The sequence below is a fragment of the Aedes albopictus genome, chromosome 3 (assembly GCF_035046485.1).
Source record: "Aedes albopictus strain Foshan chromosome 3, AalbF5, whole genome shotgun sequence".
Lineage (NCBI taxonomy): Eukaryota > Metazoa > Arthropoda > Insecta > Diptera > Culicidae > Aedes > Aedes albopictus.
Window position 1 is genome coordinate 108,200,159 of NC_085138.1, and position 18,523 is coordinate 108,218,681.

At 41.4% G+C, this 18,523-nt stretch overlaps 1 protein-coding gene and 1 long non-coding RNA gene across 7 annotated transcripts in view; both read left to right on the forward strand.

The window, feature by feature from the left end:
• Nucleotides 1–18,523, forward strand: part of LOC109416018 (neuropeptide F receptor) — a 410,464-nt gene that overhangs the window by 291,037 nt on the left and 100,904 nt on the right. The window lies entirely within an intron of this gene.
• Nucleotides 688–12,865, forward strand: LOC115271058 (uncharacterized). The gene is made up of 4 exons (XR_009999122.1): nucleotides 688–7,601; nucleotides 7,659–7,748; nucleotides 7,811–7,882; nucleotides 7,938–12,865. It is a non-coding gene; the product is annotated as an uncharacterized LOC115271058 (long non-coding RNA).

Here is an 18,523-nt window from a genome sequence, read left to right on the forward strand (position 1 = left end):
CTGCGGTCAAAAAAGATTCACCCCCGCACCAAATGTACCATGTACAAGACGTTAATAAGACCGGTGGTTCTCTACGGGCACGAGACGTGGACGATGCTCGAGGAGGACATGCAAGCACTCGGAGTTTTCGAGCGACGGGTGCTAAGGACGATCTTCGGCGGCGTGCAAGAGAACGGTGTGTGGCGGAGAAGGATGAACCATGAGCTCGCTGCACTTTATGGCGAACCCAGCATCCAGAAGGTAGCCAAAGCCGGAAGGATACGGTGGGCAGGGCATGTTGCAAGAATGCCGGACAACAACCCTGCAAAGTTGGTGTTTGCTAACCATCCGGTTGGTACAAGAAGGCGTGGAGCGCAGAGAGCACGATGGGCGGACCAGGTGGAGCGTGATCTGGCGAGTGTTGGGCGTGACCGACGTTGGAGAGCTGCAGCTGCAAATCGAGTATTATGGCGGCAAATTGTTGATTCAGTATTATCATGAATTTGATGTTAACTAAATAAATGAATGAATTTATAAGGAAGTCCATGGAATGTGTTCTAGAGGAATGACTGGAGAAATTTCGGGAGGAATCCCTACTTGAATTTCAGGAGAATTCCCATGCAAGTTTTGCATAAAGAATTCCTGAAGAAATCTTTAAACTATTCTGTGGAAGGCTTTCTGAAGGAAATCACTAGTGTATCATGGAATTTGGAAGATATGTATGCAGAATTTCGAGAAACAATCCTTGGAAGGCTTTCGAAAAAAAAATTGGGATATTTTCTGGAGGAATTCCTGAAGGAATTTCTTAAATTTATAAAGAAATTCATTAGGCAACTTCGACAGGAATTCAGAAGAGTTTTTATAAAGGAACCTTTGGAGACATTTCAAAAAGAATTTCAGAGGCTATCCTAATGACACTTCTCAAAGAATTTCTGATTTGTTGAAGGAATTATTGGATAAACTTCTGGAGGAATCTGTAGAAGATTAGGTATAACAATTCCCGGAAAAATTTCTGGAAGAATCCATGAAGGAGTTTATCAGGAAGTCCATGGAACCTTTTCTTGAGGAATGATTGGATAATTTTCTGAAACACTTAAGGCAAGTTTTCATAATGAATTCCTTGAGAAATTTTTTAATCCATAGAATTTTTTCTGAAAGGAAGATTCCTAAAAAATATCTATGCAGCAATTTGGGGAGCAATTCACGAAAAATTTTCTAATGGAATTTTCGCCGCTGTTTCTGGAGAATTCCCGGAGGATTTTCTTACAGAATCCCTAGAAGAATTCATGAAAGGATTCCTTCAGAAATATCTAAAGGAATCCATTAGACAATCCCGAGAGGAATTCATAAAAGGTTTTCTGAAAAAAAAAACCTTTGGGGAAATTTCTAAAGAAACTTCAGAAGCCACGCTTGGAAATTATACCAGAAGAATCCCAGCAACAATTTAAAAAAAAAATGTGAAAATTCTAAGGCAACCACTAAAAAAAGAAAAAGAAACCCTTTAGAGATGTCTGAAGGAACCCCCAAAGGAATTTCTGTACCTTGAAACGCGGCTCTACTGCCGTGTGCAACATAGTTGTCCCATGTTCTATTGAATTTAGAATCCCTCTAATATGGGGCAATTACACGGCAGTATAGGCACACGTTTTTTTAGGACTAAAAAAATTTAAAAACAGATTTAAAAAATCCATTTTTATGAGAAATCGCCCACAGGAGAGTGGAAAAAATCCAAATTCCACAAAAGATCTTTTATCTTATAAGGCCGGAACAAATCTCATTTTCTTCTTTTGTCACTTTGCTCGTTGACTCGTCAAGGGGGGGGATGATAAATAATATACGTATTTCGTGAAAAAATACCCAAACAATTAGGCAAAATCGTCAAACTCATCGGATTTGTTGAGAAATTTTTTCGACGACTCTCGAAAATTTTTAAATTTCCTAAATAATTTATTTGTGTCCCCCCTCAAAATGTCGAATTCCGACAAAAAATTTCCGAGGGGGGGGTGACATTAGAGAAAATCGAAATTTGTGTCAGCCTAATCAAGAGTTCATTAGACATGGACAAATATTGACCATTGTAGTCCAACATTAATCTAAGGTTATAATAATTCACGTTGATGGTCTTTTGTTGGGTTTGTTTGGATAAATATTTGTCATGTGTAATGGGAAGCATGAATGTTTAAGCATGATAGGTATTGTACTCGTTCTACGATTTCAGGCAATTAAATTTCTTCTCAAGTTTAACAGATAGGGATCCACAATCACTGACCGAATCAAGCGTTGTTCACTCAAATAGAAATCAATTTGTCAACTACCACCCCATGTGGGTGCAGTTCATACTTCTACAATGCGCTTCAAAGTTAGTGCCAATGATGTCTGCCTCCTTCTACCTACTATCTCCCAGGAGATCGAAACAATTGCTCTAACCTCGTATAGTCCATTATTTCCACTGGTTGACTCTTTATTGGGTACCGTCAAATGGGGTAACTTGCAACACTTTTCGACTTTGAAGCAATATCATTGAAAATCTAAACATTTGAACCATCCTGTAAAGCATCGTGTACGCTAATTACCCAGAGTAGAATACTATGCAGCAATTGATTTATCAAAATAGGTTGTCACCTAATCAGGAGGTGCGAAATACATGCTTGTTGCAAGTTGCCCCATCTGTGGGGTAACTTGCAACACAGGACATGAAGTTAAGTTAGCTATCATTAAACAGCACGAACATTCTAGTGCTTAGTCGTATTGTAAATTTTTGATGAAATGCATGAAAAATGCATTGTTAAGATGTACACTAACCAATTGACATATATTTTTTCATGAAAGGGCTGATAGTTATTGCAAGTGAGAGTATATCGTTTAACAACAGGTCTCACGTCCCTCAAATATAAAATGTATATGGATTTCATGACATAGTACTCGTAACAAAATGACAACAATGATAATTGTCATTTCTTGAAAAGGTAGAGTGAGTCATCTTTAAGTAGTTTTCAGTTTGAAGTGGTGTTTGACAATTTCAGCTAAAATAACATTGATTGAAACACATCTATTGAACTTTGTAAATATCAAAGTCGTTAATTTGGTGCTCTGCTGAAATAATTTATTCCATCTAGGTTCAGAATTGATGTTGGTGATTGTTTTGAAGCACCCATAAACTAAATTAAAGTTTTAACAAGATGTAACATGAAGAAAACTCCATAATATGGTATTTCCTAACAATGTTTGAAAATCATGTTCAAAAAATGTAAAAATGAGATGTCATTTGAAAACGAACTCGTTACGTAATCAAGAAATGATCCGTTTCGGTTATTTCTGTCAAAAATATCGTGAAACGAAGATAAATAATAGAAGATTTTGTCAAATTTAACTGTTGCAAGTTACCCCATAGTGGTTGACGAATATAATAATGATTTTTTACATTACTTAGTCGATAAGTTTATTAGACTTTTGTCGTTTAGCTAAGCTTACTATTAGGTACCCTAACTGCAACCAAGGTCATCAGACTTATCGCACTAACCATAGGGGAGAGGTGAAACACGATTTTCATACTTGTTTTTATGGCATAAAATGAGCAAACCGTTTTAACAGTGTAGCTAAACAATTAACAAAGAAACAAAATTATTTTTTCCACTAAATCGATCCTTGGTATACATAATCTCTATAACCAAAATAAAAGGGCATACTAGTTTTCATTATTATTAGAAAATACTTCACATTTAGTGTATGCCATCGTGTTGCAAGTTACACCGCTGTTGCAAGTAACCCCGTATGACGGTACCGACCAGCTGACTGACCGACTGCACTGGTTGAACCATCCTCAACCGACAGAACTGAGGGGGCATCCATTTAGTACGTCACGCTAAAAATGGGAATTTTCAACCCCCCCTCCCCCCTTCGTACGGGTTTTTCCTATATTTAATACATTGCTTGTCACACTTTTCAAAACCCCCCCTCCCCCCTCTAAGCGTGACGTACTTTATGGATGCTCCCTGAGCAGCAGCAAACGTACATACATATGATGTTCCACTTTTCCTTCCGTCACGTCGGGAAAAGCAAGGGTACGAAGCGGGTGGGTGTCACACAGCCGCAAGGCCGTCTTGGGAAATCTATGTTTGTAGGTATCTGTTTGTCTTTGTTCTAAATGGTTGTGGCAAAGAGCAGACAGCAAAAACCAGCACACTTCAGTCTTAGTGGTGGGTCTTGTGGGATGATAGTATCAGTAGGGGAAAGTGTTACGGAACCTGTGATCTGATAGAAAATAAGGTTCAACAAAACTTTCTTACTGCGTGTGACCTACGTGCACATACTGATACAGACACAGGCTCCAAAAAAGCAAAAAAAAATGTCGCATACCTAATACAAATATGGCTTGCAGTATTATAATCTGTTTGTAAGGACGTGACTAGAGACGTTCTATAGATAGTGTCACCGAGAGATAGACAGGGTAATTGATTATGATTATCCTACTCAACTTTTATCATCCTTATGAATTGATATCTTTTACATAGTCTCAATAGTAACGGAACACATAACGATGAACAAAATTGGTGAGCTCGTTCCATTGCGTTTTTTGGGTTTTTGAAATCAATATAACCATATGCCAGTAATCTAAACTTGATGTTCTTTAAATACCTAACGTTCTCAATAGTTTTCGTAACATTCCTGGCAAGCAAATTCAAAAATTCTCTGAAAATGCTCAATTCCCTTTTGAAATCTTAGTGAACATCATTAGAGACGAATTAAAACCGTTTGCATCCTACTTCAATCCAAGTTGGAAGCTTACACAAGCTCATATTATCCACGTCTTCCCTACCAGTCAGTCAATGCAGTGCAGTAGTGGCTGGTTAGATGTTTGCACATCCGGAGGGGGTACCCCCGAAGGCCCCGACTAGTTGTGTTTGTTCATCCTGTGCACCGTCTCATGCTCATCGGAATAGCTACTAACTATGTACAGCTATTCGAGTTTGAGTAAGTCTTTCAGTGGGATGGACATTATTAATATCGGTTGGATTATTGTTAGCTAGTGACACTTCAGACGAAGTTGGTCGCTTGGTCTGGAACTCAATGCTAAATTGATACTTTCGACATTGTATCTATGTGTAACTAGCTGTACCCGGCAAACTTTGTCTTGCCTACTGCGTTTTTTGACGTTTCAAGTTGCTAGCCAATACCAAGTCCACGGTCAAAGAGTAAGGAAGATCAATTTTCAAAAACTCTCAATTTTCCCATTTTTTTTGCCTCATAAACCTTCCTTGGGTGAAACCTAACAGAACAAAACTAAGACGACCAAAATCGGCCCTTCCCTTCGCAAGTTATGCGCGGTCCCACGTATGCCACTGCATTTTTATATATGTAGATTGTTCTGTTTGCATAGGGTATTTAGTTTACCCAGATGATGGCTCGAGTAGGGATAATCATTCATACTATTACAGGGAGTGCTCTTTTCCGGCCTGAATTCCGATGTCAATTATGTTGGCCAATGTATCATAAGTTCACAATTATCATTATGCAGCAGGTGGTCAATGCCTGGCATTGAGTGGCATTAAATTTGTGAACTTACTTCACATTTCAGCAACTCTGTACAAGCAATACGACACCGCTTCCAAATATCAGGAACTAAGTTCCAGATTACGGCATACTGGTCTTGCTTTGTAAATAGTTACTGAGACGGTACACGCTTAGGTACATAACTACGCACAAGTGATCTGGTAGCGACGGCATTCTAACCTCTCAGTAAAGTTGGGTGACGCTGGCTTGAAACGGCGGATGGGCTAATGTCGACGCTGTCTTCCGTCCCATAAAACCGTGGCGTAGCCTTAAAGTACGTTCCTGACATGTGTCCAGCTTAGACAACTAATTGGGTAGTAATAGTAATAGTAAATTGGTACCTAGTAGGTTCAGATGACCACTCCTGATCCGGCTCTAAGCTCAGTCCCCAAAAGGGCCTTGGTAAACCCTTGGGTGGCCTCCCTGCTTACATAGATAACCATCAGGATCATTGGCGACTACTTCATTTGCAGTGAGCATGGGCGTAGCCAGATAGGGGCAGGGGGCCATGGGCTAGGGTTCTTCTGGAGCCGGGGTCTAAACCCTAGCTCAGACTGGAAGGTCGACGATGGATACACGCACAGTGAACATCTAATGATTCGATACAGGGTGGAACACGGACGAAGACGGCCACAGCCGCAGGTCATTGACCGTCATTGGGGATAGCTGACCTCGCATTTCGGTATTTTCAGGATCGATTTCTTATGGAAAACGACGATCTGTCCAGCGATGATCTAGTAACCCGTACATGCGACGCTACAATGCCAAGTCGATACCTACCCCAAAATGGGCGCAAACCGGTATATTTGTGATGTCCAGAAATAGCAGAATTCCGCGCACCCTGCATAAGAGCTAGCAGGACGAGGCAAAGAGCTCGCAACGATGAGGGTAAAATGGAGTGAAATGAGGTCAATAGGGTAGTTAAAATAGCACTGAACAAAGAGATAAAAGAGCGTCAGTGGGCTTGCTTTAAAAAGCTCTGCCAGGTAGCCCTGGGCAGACCGTAGAAACGTTGTACCCGCATCACGATATAAGACCATGGGCCCCCGTTCCATATGGCCAAACCGGTTAAAGTGCGGTCGCCCTGGTGACGAACGAAGTCGCTCAAATTTAACAAGGCTCTGAGTTCGAATGGTATCCAGACAGTGGCCATAAGGATGGCCATCGAAGCCTGCCTGACATGTTAAGAATGGTTCTGTAGATGTGTCTAGACAAAGGCGTATCTCCAAAGAGGTGGAAAAGGCAAAGATTGGTTCTACCGCCCAAGCACAGGAATCCACCTGGCGACTCGTCGAAATACAGACCTATCTACTTTCTGGACACCGCCGGAAAGCTGTTGAAGTGGATCTTTCTGTCGAGGCTGATGATCTAGGTATATCAAGAAACCAGATAACTCTGGGCTCTTGGATAACCAATTCGGCTTCCAAAAGGGTCGATCGACGGTAGGCATATTGAGGTTGTAACCAAAACGGCTGTAACGTTTATGAAATTTTTTGATGTTATTGTACGTATGGATATGAAAATCAGAAACAGCACAAAACAGCACCAAATCATATATAGTGTTCCAAGAAAAATGCCTCATTACGCCACTGTGAACCAAACCACCATCGACGCCGCGACGTTCAAGCCTTTGCCACACCAGCGCCGTACACAACCGATGCACACAGCCGAAGCTATGCACATAGTTGGTGCACAACGAGCGCACCATCGTCAGCGACCAACGTTAAAGTCGGTTACCCAGCAACACGGTACGAACAGTTGATTCTATGCTCTTCCACCTGCTAGAGCAGGACGAATGCAGGATCGCTCGATGCATAGGTGATTCTTCGTCGGCACACACACACCAACAGATCATCCACCTTCAGCCTGGTCGTATGGTTTGCAGCACGACAGTCCCCACAGCTCACTCGACCGCTTCGGAGGCAAGCAATACGAGCTCAAATCCCCGTGCTTGATCCACCCAGGAAAGTGACCGCCCGACCGATAGAGAAAAGGATTTTCCCGAAAGAACCTAGTCGCCATCGACTCGGTAAGCCACGCCACAACGTTCGAGAGCCAAAACGTCGCTTGCTGTAAGTTTCCCAAACCACAAAACGGCCAACAGAAACGCTGATTAACTTTGATTGCAGATCAAACGTAACCGGAAGATCATTCACCGGATCGACACCTGGAAAGGCGAGGCAAACGTTAAGTGCGATTGGTTTGCTGACAAGTAGACGGTGAGTGATTATTCTTGGAGAGCCAGCCAGTGGATTTAACGGTAGCATTACACTCGCAATAGGTTCCGGACGGCACATTGGGCGTTCGCCAGCACGGTGAGGAGCAGCGTGCTAGGGGAAGTGAACGATGCAAGGTGAGTCGCTTTGTCAAACAAAAGGGAATTAACAAAGCGCATTTCGTATCCACAGACAATTGGAGCGGCCTGGAAGCTTAGCACTGCGCGCGACAGTCTACGACGCACGAGCACACACACGTTGAAAACCCCTATTCAGGGTATGCAGTATATGTCGCCGCACACCAACAATCTCTAACTTGTCGCGCGACAGGGTTTTTTTTTTCTTGTAGTGTTTCATCACGTGCAACGGCGCAAATCGCGCAACAACCTACAGCCAACTGATCGTCGTGACTGTGGGGATCAATTTTTGAGTGAACGGAGGCGGCTCTAGGAGTGACGTCGAGGGCAACTGCGGCGGATCCCAAGCGGGTGAACGTTGCAGGCCATAGCAGCGCAACTCGGTCGGCCAAACTAATTGCCAGCAGCCCAGAGAAGGCGGTGAGGTAGAGCATACCCGTCGGCGGCCCCTTTCGCCTACTACCGATGAAGTTAATCGAGTGTGTGGCATACGGCGAGTGAACAAGAGCGAGTTTCGTGTAGGCTGCCGTCCAGAGTTCGAGGTCGCGGAGTGATTCCACGCGTGGGTCGTTCCAACGGAGCCAAGGAGCACCAAGGAGCAGAGAGCAAAAGAGAGGGTGCGCAATCCTCAGACGGTAGTCTGGCAGCGTCGCAACGCGTAGAGGGTCCGTGAGTAGACCGAAATCATTAGTCTTAAGCATCAACATATTTAAGCACGACATAGTGCGAGTTAGGAGCTAGGGCAAAACTTTGATGGACTCGGTTTTGTAAAGGGGACGACAATATACACTCTAAAATGATTTGATTGGTGCGTTTTGATTAGTTGGTGCACATGCCAAGCCGTATGAGTTGCTTTTACCCCTTTTGTTGAGCTAGCGGGGAAAACTTGATTACACGACTGAGATAACGCTCCGAAGGAAGCGCAGGGGAATTCGCTACTGCGCGGTCGTCACGCTGGGCGTAGAGAATGCGCTCAAAAGCATCATCTGGGCAGTCATCGAATGCGGCGTACACACCCTAGGAGTCCTGGATACCGGATACTTGAGAGCTACTACTATAAAAAAGTGCTTATCTACTTATGACACCGAGGAGGGCGAGAGGAGCTACATCACCGCGGGGGTACCTCAGGGTTCCATCCTGGACACAGTACATACTGCGGAACGCGACATATGATGGCATATTGAGGCTCACAATTCCATCTGGCGCACAGCTGGTCGGTTTTGTCGGAATAGTAACATAAGGCTGAATTTCAAAAGGCTGAATGCACAAAAGGCTGAATACGAAAGGCTGAAATCAAGTGTAACAAAAGGCTGAAATAAGAAAATGCATGTGTAAGTTATGGTACTTTCTCCTTTTCTTGGAGTAACGCCCGAACTCAAGATCAAGCCTGCTTCTCAGCTTGTAACAGGTACGAAAATACTCAATGAAAAAAGGGAGTCAAGAAAATTTTCATAATGAAAAGTTCTTAGTCCGAACGCGAATCGAACACGTAACCCTCAGCATGGGCATTAGTGTCGAAACTGAGCTTAGTGTAGAGGCTAGTGGATAGGGGCAAGACACTGTGAAATCCGGAGCAACTCTGAGCAATCCTGAGTAACTCTTTTTGTTCGAATCCATTCAGAAACGTTTCTACGAAGCGGGAAATTGGGTAAAACTACTCGATTTTTCACTGGTATCAGGCAACACTTTGGGAAAACCACAGTGACCCAGAGCTATCCAGACGAATTCTGAGCAAAACTTCGATAACGGAGTTACTTTTTCCTGTATCTGTCTTGCCCCTATGCTAGTTGAGCATACCAACGAGCACAAAAAGAAACTGATAATATTCATATAGTTAATTTTTCCTTCTTTAGACATAAGCTATTCTTTCGAGTCATGTTGTTTTGAAGATAGTTGTTATCACGGTTACTAACAATATCATTAGAGATTTTCCCTTCTTTGAAATATATGCTTTTCTTTTGAAAAATGCTGTCTTAGTAATGTAGGCGTTCAATAACACAGCGTAACAAAAATTAACTTTTGGTCTGTCTCAAAAGCAAACTTATGTGTCTCTGACAGATTTTGGGCCTCTGAATCCGAATCCGGGCTCAGATTTGCTCTAACACGTCACAATTTTGAGCTATACCTTAATTTATAGAGCAAAACATGCGATTTTGGGCTTTTTTTAACTGCAAGCCATTAAGCGTGGAAATATTTTTTTTTAAGCCATCAAAAGGTTTATTGGTCAATTAACATCTAAACTAACGGCTCATCCAAAATATTTCGTTTTTCCAAATCGAATTTGATAGTTTTAAGCGATTTATGTTAGGTACGATATTTCCCATACAAGTCACCCTCCAAAAGTTGCATGCAAGTTTTCATACTAACATAAAATGCTTAAATCTATCAAATTTGATTTAGTAAAACGAAGTATTTTGCATGATTCGTTAATTTAGATGTTAGTTGAACAATAAACTTTTTTATTGCTTAAAAAAATATTTCCATGCTCAATGGCTTGCAGTCAAAAAAGCCCAAAATCGCATATTTTGCCCTATAAATTGAGGTATAGCTCAGAATTGTGACGTGTTAGAGCAAATCTGAGCCCGGATTCGGATTCAGCGGCCCAAAAACCTTCGGAGACACATAAGTTTGCTCTTGAGACAAAAAAATGTTGCGCTGTGTAATGCACAGAATTATGACCCAGTCATAAAACTTCCTGCTTCGGAACATAGTACTTGAAGCATGTGCCCTCAAAATGGTTTAGTTTGGCCAACCATGAACTAAGGGACGGTCAATCGTCAAGCTCAAGCAAAACCAATCTGCCCCTCTTCACATGTCAGTCCCATGTTGTTTTTCAAAGTGTCTACGTTTTGCACTATAGCTCCAATTGTTTTCAAAAAAGTGCTTTCATGTGATGCATAAGCTTTTCGTGGCACATTGAGCTGTGGAATGAGGCGAGAAAAATATCAAATTTATTTTAAATGCGCTCGTGACAGACTAAAATATGATTTGCATTAGAAACAAATTTTCTAATAGATCGTAAAATCAATGAATGTATGTAATTATTCCCAGAGTTGATGTACACGTGCTGTAGTCCCATGTACGGGAGCCACATGGCAAGCGAGCTCCCAGGAGCTCTGTACATTTTGAGACTGAAAGTTGTGCGCCTCATTTTTCTCAAGATGTGTCTCATGAGCTTCGTCTCATCCGCTGATTAAATTAGAAAATTTCACGACAAAAACTTCCTAAACGAACAAGAATTGAAATCATAACCTTTGCATTGAGAGTCCCTCTAGTCGTATCGTATAGACCAACCAGACACTTGAGCTGTGTACGGAAAAAAGCTGTTGAGGTTCTTCGTTACCAAGAAGTTGTTTTTCACCTTAGATACCAACAGCTCACGCAGCGCAGGAGACTAGCTCCCCGGGAGCTAGGCGCCTAGCTCGCACCCATCAGATTTTCGTGAGCCACCTAGCAGCGCAGCACACTGAGATTTTGAAGAGCTGGGAGGCAATTTGGTAGGAGGCTCGCTGTCACATTTATGTACACATTCTTCTTCTTCTTCTTTATGGCTCCACGTCCCCACTGGGACTTGGCCTGCCTCGCTTCAACTTTGTGTTCTTTGAGCATTTCCACAGTTATTAATTGAAGGGCTTCCTTTGCCTGTCATTGCATGAATTTGTATATTGTGAGGCAAGGACAATGATACACTATGCCCAGGGAGTCGAGAAAATTTTCCCGACCGGAACGGGAATCGAACCCGCCATCTCCGGATTGGCGATCCATAGTCTTAACCACTAGGCTAACTGGAGACCCATTATGTACACATGAGCAATGGGAAACTCAGATTATTCCCAAGCGTCTGTTTCTCTGAGTTAATAGTGTTGAGGATAGTATTTAGGCGGGTGCGTTTGAAAACTAGTCAAACCACTACTTAAGCCTTATGTTATTTCAGCCTTTTGATGCATTCAGCCTTTTGTCATTTCAGCCTTTCGAATTTCAGCCTTTTGTTATTTCAGCCTTTCGTAATTCAGCCTTTTGTACGTAACCCGTTTTGTCGATGATATTCGTGGTAAGGTATGCGCACAGCAAAATCTGGCCAAAGAAAATCAAGCAGTAATAATTCATTCCAACTTGTTCCCAAACCAAAAACAATTCATCGTAAAAAAGCATTAATTTACTTTAAATCAACATCAAGACATTGCTGATTTGACTTGTTATATCCGTCATCTCGAGTTTTGAGCTTGAGTCCTTCCGTAAAGTTTTGCACAGTACCTTCGACCGAATGCTAAGAAATTTTTACCACCTTTGTGTCAAAATCAATCTTATTTTTCGATGAAAGCTGTCGTTCTTGACATTTTTTGAAGGTTCCAATTTACGGTTACTCAATATTTTTGAATTGGGTTGAGTTTTGAAGTGTATTAGATTTTACGTTTTTTGGAAAAATGCAGTACAATTTCTACATAGTTTTCTGCATACAAACGCAAGCATTCTCCGCCAAAAACAGGGGACAACAATCAATTCAAATCAATACACAATATCTAAGCTTTTGAATAAGGGATGCCAACCATTTTTCCCGACATTTCCCGTAGTGAAAAAGATGATTTGCTGTACATGTATTTCTAAAAGTTCGGTTTTTCAAACCATAAATTCATATTGTTGACCAAACTATGTATTTCTTGCCAAACTTCGATTTTTTCTTGCTCTTAAGTTGATCTGCAACCTTTCCAGGTTGTAATGATGTATAGAACCGAATACTTGAAAGCTAACTTAGGTCTGCGGGGACGGTCGCTTTAATGTACATTGTCAGATTTTCAGCACGTTTGTGCAAAAACTTTTCGAGAACTTCTTGTTCCCTTGACTCTATTTTAAACACAATATCAAAATATATCCCGAAGTAAATATTTTTCGATTCCTTACACGATTCGTTGAAAATAGAGAAATTTCTATCCAAAATGCGGTGGCTAGATTTTGCTGTGTGCATACCTTATACGGTGAGTCGATAGAGGAAGTGAAACTGCTAGCAATGCACGCAATTGGCATAGTGGAGCACCGGATGAGGTCAAGACAGCTGGCACTCGCTCACCAAAAAACGGAGGTGATTGTGATAAACACACGCAAGTCTGAACAGCAGACGTAGTGGTCACCACAGGCGAGTGTACTCGCTCGCTGAAGCTGATCGATAAGCTGAAATTCGAAAGCCACGTGAAATATGCCTACAAAGGTGATTATGGTATACGTATACAATACATGTATTGTCGAAGGCTCGGCAATAGTCTCGAGCATGCGTAAGCAGGTCAGATCTGCTTGCACGTAGACATGATCTTGGTGGTGGTTCCGGAGAGACAAAGGGTTTGGCGATCGTAGGATTGTTGTTAAGTGGGTCGAGGAGAGAGTAGTCCTGGCTTTTACTTTTGTTGGAAAAGGCTCCCCCGCATGTGCAGAATTCGCAAACTGCGACGAAACCGCTGAGCATGTGCTCTTCGAATGCTCACGCTTCGTGAAGCAAAGGTCGAGTATGCAGGACTGCAGGAGTTATGCAGTAGAGATATCACTCCGGACAACATTGTTGTGTAGGGGGGACGGACAAGTAGCATTCCGCTACTTCCACGGTCCCCCGAATCGTACTTGAACTACAGAGAAAATGGTGGACCGACCAACAGCAAGTTGAGTTGGCCCCTTTCCCATTCGGGAGCTTGAGTCCAACGGGTAGGCTATAGTACTAGCTAGGACCCAAGCTTCCAGAGAAAGTGCTCATGCACAACCACCAACTTCCCCCTCTCCTCTTTTAAATGTATCCCGTATGCCGCGAAAGACAGGAAGATTTTAGCTCGGCCAGATGGCATTCGGCCAAATGGCGTTCGGCCAAACGGCATTCGGCCAAACGGCATTCGGCCAAATGGCCGGACACCGGTTAGAAAAACATCACAGTTAAACAACTATCATTCATATCAAAGCAAGTGTCCCAATTACGGACCATTCACCATGTTCTGTAATCTTCTGTGGGATTTTCTTGTAGACGCCCGTTTTCCTACGTGCAATTTGATTTATCCTCAACCAGCAATGGAAACGACGGCCAATGCATTTTGTTGGGAGTAATGTGCCGGCTCTAGTTTTCATCTTCCTCCTAACGGGTCAAAGTGGCTGTCAGAAATCGAAATACCAGATGTCGTCTCGCCATTTCTCAACTGCTCCTGTTTCTGTTTTTGATTCAGCACTTGACCTCGAAGTGGTCGTCGTCATCGTCGTCGTCGCCGTCGCTGTCGGTATCCACATAACCAACCGAACCGAGATGGCGATGTTGGCGACAAGTTGGCTATTGGGTGACCGACTCGAAACGATTTTTCTCCAATTTCCAACGCCATCTCTCTGAATGCCACTGCTGGCAATGTTACAAGGAAGGAAGTTCAACAGAAAAAAAGGTGTGCAAAGAATCACATACCACCACCGCACCGGTATCTAGCCGTGCTTGTTCAGTTAGTTTTTGTAGGGCTTTTGCCCGGCATGGTTTCTGATTGCCAGCAGGACACATTCAAACTGATAGCCGCCGCCGCCCACATCACTAACAAACACGTGTGTGCTTCCACAGTAAAGTAAGACAAACGGAAATGGCATGAAAAAAATACTTGTGCAGCTGGAAAGTACATGTGAATTGGTACCATTTGCTATAACACTAGTTTACAGCATTTTTGAACTCGGTAAGTTGATGATCGTTTTTGGTGTAGAATCATGCCCTGAATTCGAAAACGCGAAGGAAAAAAAATACAGTACAGCGGAAATTTTTTCGACTTTCCATACAAGGTTGATGATTTGAAATCGATTTTTGTTCTATTTTCAAGCAATGTCGCTCACTTGAAACATCTCAGTCTCCGTAACCAATGCTCCGATTGAGCTTATTTTTTTACTGTAACTCGCCTACATATGATATGTCAAATAAACGTTGAGAAAGAATTTTTAAATTGTTTTTTGCTCATTGAAAAAAATACATTTCTTCGTATATTTTTGGAAATTTTGCTAAAATTTAAGGAGATCGTCCCCAAAACTCGCCAATATCTTGAATTTCATCAATCTGACACAAAACCTGTATTCAGATGATCGAATGATATGATATTCAGCTTTTAATTTATGGAAAAAGATTTAAAATTGGTTGAACAAAACGAAAGATATTTTAATTTAAGTAATTCCATATTTTAAAAAGTTGTAAAACTCGATATTGAGCTAAAACTCAAAAACTGTTCTACTTTAAATTTTTTGAAGCACGGTTTAGAAATCAGCGCTAAATTATGCTTCAAAAATTTTGGTCGCTGACAGAAGTTCACGGCTTTCGTTTTATTTTGTAAACTAGTGTAATTTAACACCGCGAGGGGGACAACGGTAAACGTAAAATGCAATTCGTATGGTTTGCGGAAATTTATACGTTGTCGGTATGGAAATGTGGTCGTAAAAGCCAGATCATGACAATAAAATATTGTTGTGTTAAATGAATCTACCGTCAAGGCGCCATTCACCGTGGGGGCTCCATTCACCGTGTGCCTTCGAATATTTTTTCATTATTTCCATATTATGATTGAATAATATGACAATTTCCCTTCAATTTCACCAATACAACACTAATGTATTGTTACCATGTCAAAACGCTCATTAGAAACATTTAAAAGTATCATTTTGACACTAAAGTGTGTTTACATGAGGCGGGTTTCTGCTCGTTCACTGCATTCATAGTGAAAAAACGAAAACTGCGCTAAGGTGATTTAAGCGATAAACTAAATGTAGTAACGTTTTTATTCCACCAAGAAGCAATTAAATTCACATATCAGGTATGTATTTTGCATTACCGAAGTAAGTTTAACAAGAAAGTACGATTACTCGTACTTTTTAATTGAAACAAAAAGGCACGGTAAATGGGTACCCTAAAAATCAATGGTCTCCATTCGCCGTGCCCCATATTGTCCCATATATCTAGAAAAAATCGAAAATTTGAACATTCGTTTTTCTAATAAAATCTATTAAGTTATTACTTGAAATGAATTTAAACGAAGATAATTCTCTTGGCTGGGTTGTTTTGATCATTTTTAAACAAAGTAGAATAAAATTTCTCATACACGGTGAATGGGTCCCTACTACCACGGTGAATGGTGACCTACCACGGAATTAGGCGACCCTACTACCCTTTACTAATTGTACTATATCACCAAATTTTGTGAAAATTTTCCCACTTCTGTGGATATTGCTTTAATTTTAACCTATAGTGAAGGCAATTAAAAGCGGCACCAACATTTTTTATAAGACTGGTGTCAAATGACAGCCCTTATTTGCCCCAAATCCTCTTAAATCCACGGTGAATGGTGCCTTGACGGTACATTGAGTGATGCATTTATTTTATTGAGTATACAACTTGTTGTGTTAAAATAATAAAATATGATCTACTTCAAATCCTTCACTTTGCTTTGCTAGCTTTGCTTGGACTGACTGCACGTACCAATACAAAAACAAATCAAGTGTAGTTGCTACTGCATGATTAACCCGAACCAAGGAAAATTGCACTATGAATCAACAGAATGATTGGCTGGTGGTGACCATAACTATTCTCACTGTGTATACACAGAGCCGTAGCGTGCGGTTGACTAGGTAGGCCTCCGCCAAGGGCGCCAGCCTCAGAGGGGCGCCGAAAAGATTTCACTAATTGCAGTATGGTAGATTGATAATTTGTTTTTTTTTTTACGTTTTTCTGTATTCTCAACAAATCTGAATTCTCTTGTTTATTTTGAGCATTTACCATGATGTTACCTGGGAATTTGTCTATTGCTTTCAAAATTCTTGTGGACGTGTCTTTCTGAAAATTCCTAAGCCTTAAGGTGACTTCCTAGGATTTTCTGTGTTTTTGCTTTTGACAGCAATTCATTTCGTGTTCTATTTTTTTTTCGATTTGGCTTTTGACCCGGCTAGTCCTTTGCCGCCCGGAAGATCCATGTGAATGACAAAAATAGACGGATGTTGAGTTCGCGGTGTTAGTTTTAAATTCGATTAATCTCCCTGAGATCACGTGCGTTCAGTTTGTTTGATAGAAGACCACTTTCCGGTGGATCCATGTGTGCTGGAATTGTAAATTTCCATTTGAAATGGGATGGAAAGATCCAACCGATGGTGTTGAATAACGAAAGAAGCGGAGATTTTACCAGTACCAGGAAGATAATTTGTGCATTCCTGCTCCCAAACGACCCCACCATGACCCACCGGAGTCAATAAAGGAGGAACCTGAAGCACATCGTTGGACAACAAAACAATTTGGTGAGATCCTTCTGGTTTTGTTTACCTTGCGTTATTTTTTGTTCATATTTTACCATTTGATTCAACATTACATAACCGCATATACCTGGAGTTTTTACCATATCAAGCTACATATATAACGCAAAGCTTAATCATACTGAATTCCTGACCATTCCTGTACCAAGATCCTGTTTCCTTTCTATTTTCGAGAGCGTCGCTGAGTCGCTGGCATCTTGATAAATAGTTATCCCTTCCCTACTATCCCTTCCCATCCACATAACGTGTTTCTTATCGTTTCAGAGAGCGATCAATGGCGCTTAAGCCTAGGCTTGTTAGCCAGGACACATGGTCCAAATGCCCGTGCCCCATCCCGGAAGGAAAAAGGCCCATGGAGTGACAAAATTTCTTAGCTATGGTTGGTGTTTAAATATTTATAATAAAACACTTTCACTCACTTCAACACATCTACATGATTTACTCAAATACACTTACAAAATCTGAATCTTGTCGCATCACTCGCTTATAGTGATTCCCATTCCTAATATCCAACTCCTTGACACCTATGGAGGCGTCGGTGCGTCGCTAACCTTTCGTAAAGTAGGTGTCATATCATCACATCCTTTCCTTTCCTCGTAACGGAGAAGATGGGCGTGGCCGGCAATAGAAGTTCTCATGTCTTTCTTACTTCAAACTCTAATTGGATAGCTTCTCTTCTTCTTGGCGTAACGTCCTCACTGGGACAAAGCCTGCTTCTCAGCTTAGTGTTCTATGAGCACTTCCACAGTTATTAACTGAGAGCTTCCTCTGCCAATGACCATTTTGCATGTGTATATCGTGTGGCAGGCACGAAGATACTCTATACCCAAGGAAGTCAAGGAAATTTCCTTTACGAAAAGATCCTGGACCGACCGGGAATCGAACCCGTCACCCTCAGCATGGTCATGCTGAATACCCGTGCGTTTACCGCCTCGGCTATATGGGCCCCTGGATAGCTGTTCCTTCCAAAATAGCATTCCATAAGCAATTGGAATAGAAGCATTAAAGATATAACATGACAACTTTCAGTATGCAATCTACGAATTACTCCGTTACCACGCAACGCAACGTAACGCAACGCAACTCCAAATATTTCTTCTATTTGATAATTTTCGACAGTTTCGTCAAGGAATTTCATCAGATATGCTTACGAAAAATCTTTCACTGATAAATTTGTAAATTTTCTTCAAGGATACCTTTCAAATTTCTTCACAGATTCCTTCAAACAATCTTCACGTTTTTATTTCTCAATACTTCTTTTTCACATTTTTCCTGGAAAACCTTCAATGAATTAAAAAAAAAACATCGACCATTCTTATAGAAATTCTTGCAAAAATAATGTTAAGGATAAGTTTTAAA